General features: G+C 47.1%; 1 long non-coding RNA gene across 1 annotated transcript; it reads right to left on the reverse strand.

Moving 5' to 3' along the window:
- Positions 1-784: 784 nt before the first annotated feature.
- LOC137537777 (uncharacterized) lies at positions 785-4,898 on the reverse strand. The gene is made up of 2 exons (XR_011024670.1): positions 4,786-4,898; positions 785-2,349 (listed from the first exon to the last, which is right to left on the reverse strand). It is a non-coding gene; the product is annotated as an uncharacterized lncRNA (long non-coding RNA).
- Between the last annotated feature and the right edge of the window lie 838 nt (positions 4,899-5,736).

Below are 5,736 nucleotides of genomic sequence, written 5' to 3' on the forward strand. Positions count from 1 at the left end.
TAACAGTGACACAGGGGGTAATTATGGCACAGGGAGACTAAAGGAGGAACAGGGGGACTAATGGTAACATGGGGAGACAGAGGTGGAAGCATTCTGACTTACAGTTTCAGGTTATAAACAAACCTACACCGTTGTTTGTTTAACCCCCCCCCCCCCACCCCTCCCCCCGCAAAGGAATCCAACAAGAGCTTGTTGGATTCCAAGCTAGCAAATATGCTCCTCTTCAAGCACAATCACGGCCATTCTGTGCTCATAGCGGCCTCATCTGTGCAGTAAGCTGGAGCCACATGTACATGTAGAGGAGCGCAGTCAAGACATGCAGGTGGGTCGCAGGGCAGCGGCGGGCCGGGGACAGCGTAGGAAGACTCCGGAGGTTTCCCTTTCCTTAGGTAAGTATTTTATTTTTGACCCAGGTTCTGTCCATTAAGCTACGTACCCACATTGCGATTTTCCCGACGACCGGCGATTTTATGAGCAACGAGCGGCCACTGATGCGATGTAGCGACGTGGGAACAGGCGCACAATCACACAAACGTCGCTTGGCGTTGCGTGGTGATAACAGGCGTCACGGCGGATCTTTAAGATCCCTGACCACTCTGCACAAAGTACCGTGATCACTTGAATTCCTGTTCACGTCCGTGGTGTAACGTTGTGTATGTTGCGTGCAGGAAGAGGAATCACTTAACATCCATTGTTAAGGTGACATCGCTGGACTCGGGTGGTGAGTACGAGGCTTTAGTTTCCAGATGCTATTTATTCTTTAATTAAAATGCAGACAAACTCATTAGCTTTTGAATAAAACGATTTTATTGCTGCACCAGCATAAAAAACTGTTAATAGTGTTCTTACACAGTTCAGAGTCGAGGTCATTTAGGCTGTCAGAGAGGCAACAGCAAGTGAGATAGCCAGTCTTCTACAGTAGTGAGAAGAGGAAAACCCTCTGTGAACATGGAGCCTGCCCACACATGACTGCAGTAACTTGCCAGTCTGCGCCCAGGGCTGTCGCCCTGCCCACACTGCCCAAAGAAACGGCCATGATCAGAAATCATATCTGACATGTTGGAAATAGTAAATCTGACAGTAAATCTGTCAGAAAATTGCATCATGTGTACCTAGCATTAGGGAACCTGAAGTGAAAGGGATATGGAGGCTGCCATATTTATTTCTTTTTAAACAATACCAGTTGCCTGGCTGTCCTGCTGATCATTCTGAGAAACAGCAATAACTAAAAGCTTTGTTTGTTGAGAGGGGAAAAAAAAACAACAACATAGAAAACTGCACTTACTCAACCACGTAGTGTAACCTGCAAACTGCAAAACAGGAATGACGGCACAGCTACGTGTAACACAATATACAAAAATCAACCTGCACTAGTCCTGGAGCTACTCGGAGTGTCTCTGAGCCGGCATACATCATTGGCATTGGATTGCTTGCCCCCGGATTCATGTGGCCGGAGACCTCTCCATACAGGATTGAGGTCCGGCGAAAAAGTGAAAGTTTCTTCTGTGCGCACAGCAACTTTTAGAGGACAACACAGGGATGAAGAGTGGTGAGTCCTGCAATGCGGGTGAAGAGTCCCACTAACCCCTTGCCGTTATCTTGGAAGCCATTTTTGATTGTTTCTGGCCAGTAGTTTGACACTTTCCGGACAGCCTGCATTCCTACTCTGCTCCCCCCTTCCCCTGCAGGGCAGACATCCTGTCTTAGGTACTGGTAGCCCTGTTCGGGTGGTGTTGTGAGAGTGTGTTGGCGGCATGTCTGGGCACGGAGCGCTCCAGTGTTTTTAATTGGTTTTAAGGTTTCTACCCCATGTGTGTATTTTTTTCCACTAATAAAGTTTGCTATATTTGAAGCCTGTAGAGTGATGGCACTTGATTTTTGTATATTGTTGAGAGGGGAAGAGACGTTATATCACGTTTGTACTGTTTTCCCTCGTATCCAGTCCCCTGGACCACCAAGGTTCATACAAAGCCCACAGAGGTCAAGGGAACAGGAAGTGGCAAGCAAGATATAAGTCATCCTTACCCTCATAATCCAGTAACAACAAATCATTGTGGGATTGGGTTTGAATTAATCTACTCTTTACAAGCTAAAACTGAAAATAATGCACAGAGTTGATAATTTTAGTATCCCACCCTCCAATATTGAAAACCATCTTTTGGAGTTATTTAAAGCAACAACATAATGGTGACAATAATAACTGCCATTAGTTATGGCATGATGGGAGTTTATAACTCTATATCAGGAAGCTTTAAGCAACATCCTTTAGAGGAACGCCCTCCATAGTTCCAGACTTCAAGCTTGACCGATTAGTTGCCAGTCGTGCAAAGATAATGATGAGAAAGATTCCTGCAACAGATAAATTATCGTCATTATTATTAGTATGGAGTATGTAACATAGAGGGGTTGGTTTACCAAGACAGGAGCAAAAGGCAATGGGACAATCGTGCAGCTGCTACTCTGAGTAATCAGTTTAGATCCCGCAAACCTGGGCGCGATACACAGATGTAAAATTTAGATACTTACCTCAGTAGATGGAAGCCTCTGGATCCTCCAGCGGCTTCCCACATCCAGTGGCTTACCTAGGTAAAACCGCCCCTATGGCAAACACTGAATCTGTGCCCCTTCTGCCCAAATCGGAGCCTCCTCCCCTCATAATAACAGCAACAGCATACATCCTTACCTTCACCTGATCAGTTTCATTCCCTGCCTCCAAGTGGGACACAGGGTGAAGCTGGCCCTTCACCGACCGTCACCTTACCATGGTAGACAACAGGCGCTTCAACCATCCTGTGATGGCTACAGTGTTCAGCCCTTTGTAAGACCATCCCCCCTCCCCTCCCTCCATGGCTGCAGTGTTTGTCCCTCTGTAAGACCCACCCCCAGCTCCTGAAGGATGAAGTGTCAGTGCCCATGTAAGACCCCCCCCCCCCATGGCTGCAGTGTCTGTCCCCAGTAATCTCCCCCCCCATGGATGCAGTGTCTGTCCCAGTAAGACACCCCCATGGATGCAGTGTCTGTCCCCAGTAATCCCCCCCCCCCTTGGATGCAGTGTCTGTCCCCAGTAAGACACCCCCATGGATGCAGTGTCTGTCCCCAGTAAGACACCCCCATGGATGCAGTGCCTGTCCCCAGTAAGACACCCCCATGGATGCAGTGTCTGTCCCCTTGTAAGGCATCAAAAGCGTCATAAGCTAATTTGGGCTCAGAGATACCCCCCCCCCCCCCCCAAAAAAAAAAGTTGGTGTAAAGGACACAGGAAATAGTGGTAGCAGCATATCGGTAAAAGCTGGCTGCTCATCTGTTCACTGTCACCTGTGATCTGAGGTCTGTCAATGTGTTGAGGAGGCAGGCGCCACAGCACAGAGTGAAGAAGCGCGGGGAGGAGGAAGGGTGCAGACATAACACTGATGCGCTGCAGCTCTCATGGCATGAGCCATAGCCATGCCTGCACCCCTATAGGTACGCCACTGCCCATATCCTTCTCCTGACCACGGATCTAGAGCTGGGACCCTCAGTAATTTGCATGAACAAGCACAGCAATACTTTGCAGGCACAGGACGACAGTATGCACAGTAGCAAGAAGATGCCGCTCAGGCCCAGTGGAAATGCCGAGCCACGGAGCCAGTTCAATCACTGAGCAGGCACAAGTCATCTGCACCTGCGCAGTGCCGTCAAGCTCTGTTGACAAGCCTGTGTCAACTGGCTTCATGGGTCCCAATGCTGGAATAGCGGGGGGCCCCTCTGGATTATCCTCTACATAGGTAAGTAACAATATGGGGAACTTGTTTCCCTTCAGGTACACTTTAAAGGAATACTGTAGGGGCTAGGGGAAAAAAAGGAGTAGTTGAACTTACCAGGGGCTTCTTCTAATGGTCCCCCGCAGACATCCTGTGCCCGCGCACAGCCACACACCGATGCTCCAGGCCCCGCCTCCGGTTCACTTGTGGAATTTCCGACTTTAAAGTCTGGAAAACCACTGCGCCTGTGCGGCCACATCCTTGCTCCCGCTGACGTCACCGGGAGTGTACAACGCAAGCCCAGTATGGTCTGCACCTGCGCAGTGCACTCCCAGTGATATCAGCAGGAGTGAGACTCGGCCGCACAGGCACAGTGGTTTTCCGACTGTAAAGTCGCAAATAAGGTTGAGACCAGAGCATTTGTGAGTGGCTGTGCGGGCACAGGATGTCTGCAGGGGACCGTTAAAAGCCCCAGGGAAGTTCAACTCTTTTTTGCCCTACCCCCCTACAGTAGTCCTTTAATGGCAATAATCTGCAGGTCTTCATCGCAGAGCATCGCATCTGGTGTGGCCAATAGTTCCAGAGAGAAAACTAGAGATTTGTAGCCAAACTCAAGAAGAAGGTGACCATACAGTAGATGTGTGAGTTTTTAAGGCTCGGATTTGCTGGTCACAATCATGCCTTCGGGCCCTTTTCCAAGCTGCGATACGATTGCCTTTCTTTCTAATTCTACTGGTCTAAACTGCGGTCTGTTGGGTTTATGGCTCAATTGTCATATGTTTGCGATTTCCACGGGAGTGAGAAAAATTTGGTGTCTTCTGTTCCAATCCGCAAAACGTGAGCAATACGATTTTAGAGATTAAATTGCACCAAGTGCAAAAGGGCGCTTACTTCTGTTTCCTATCTGACCTAAAACAAATATTATTCACAGCAAATCAGAACCTATATATTCCTATACACACTACTGCTGGATTGTCACATTAGGTGGCTCTTGACTGGCCTCACCTGAACAATAGGTATAGAGAGTTTGTAGTAGCAAACATACCGATGGCTCCCAGAGTTCCTAGGGTAATGCCCAGTGCGGAGGAGAGGGTAGGCATGCCCGGCATCTTGCCCACATCCACCCAGCAGACTCCTTTGTTGTTACAAGGACACACTGTAACTAGAAAACAAGAGAAAAGTTATCATCTCTACTCCATACAAATTCCAGCAGAAAAATATGCAATTTCACTGTTGGTTACAGGGTCAGAACTACATTTCCAAGTGTTAGAAGAAATGTTCCAAGCCTTGTAATTTTCCATTTTTTTTATCACAAGAAACTTATTCCCGACTGGTTTTGTCTTGTAAGACGTTATCCCTTGATAATGTCTTACAAGACAAAACCAGTTGGGAAAATGTCATTATTATGTGGGATAGCATTTGGTTCTTGCAGATGAGGAGCGTGGTGCTGGTCTAAAGGTGCTTCTCCTTCATATTCCTAAACACTTACTTTGTATGCTTCTTAGCGAAGCATACCTGTTCACAAGATGATTATGATTGTTTTTATTGGTTTTTAATAAATGTATGTATATTAAGGATAATGCACCATTTGAGCCTTATTAATTGCATGTGTCATCAAAGCACAAAATATCGAAGGAGTACATGAGACAGTTTTGACCAGAGAGGCTGAGGATAACACATGAGGGATTTCTGACCTCTGGATCTAATTATCCGGTGCGGGGCACAGCAGGGTGGGGGAATTGGCAGAATTTGTAAAAATACAGAATGAAATACTGCATGAGGTAAAAATCTTAGTGAATAGTCATAGTTTTTTGGCATATTACCAAACTATTACCGCATGTGTGAAAATCTAAGTGAATTTGGAAAAAAAAAACTCTGAGGCCGGTTTCACACTGTGAAGCAGCGTTTTTGTTGCCACCTCCTGTGGCGGAAATAAGAAGTGTATTGTCAGAATAAGCTTCCGCGCTATGTGCAACGCGAGCGGCAAACAGTTTAA

The sequence above is a fragment of the Hyperolius riggenbachi genome, chromosome 11, assembly GCF_040937935.1.
Source record: "Hyperolius riggenbachi isolate aHypRig1 chromosome 11, aHypRig1.pri, whole genome shotgun sequence".
Lineage (NCBI taxonomy): Eukaryota > Metazoa > Chordata > Amphibia > Anura > Hyperoliidae > Hyperolius > Hyperolius riggenbachi.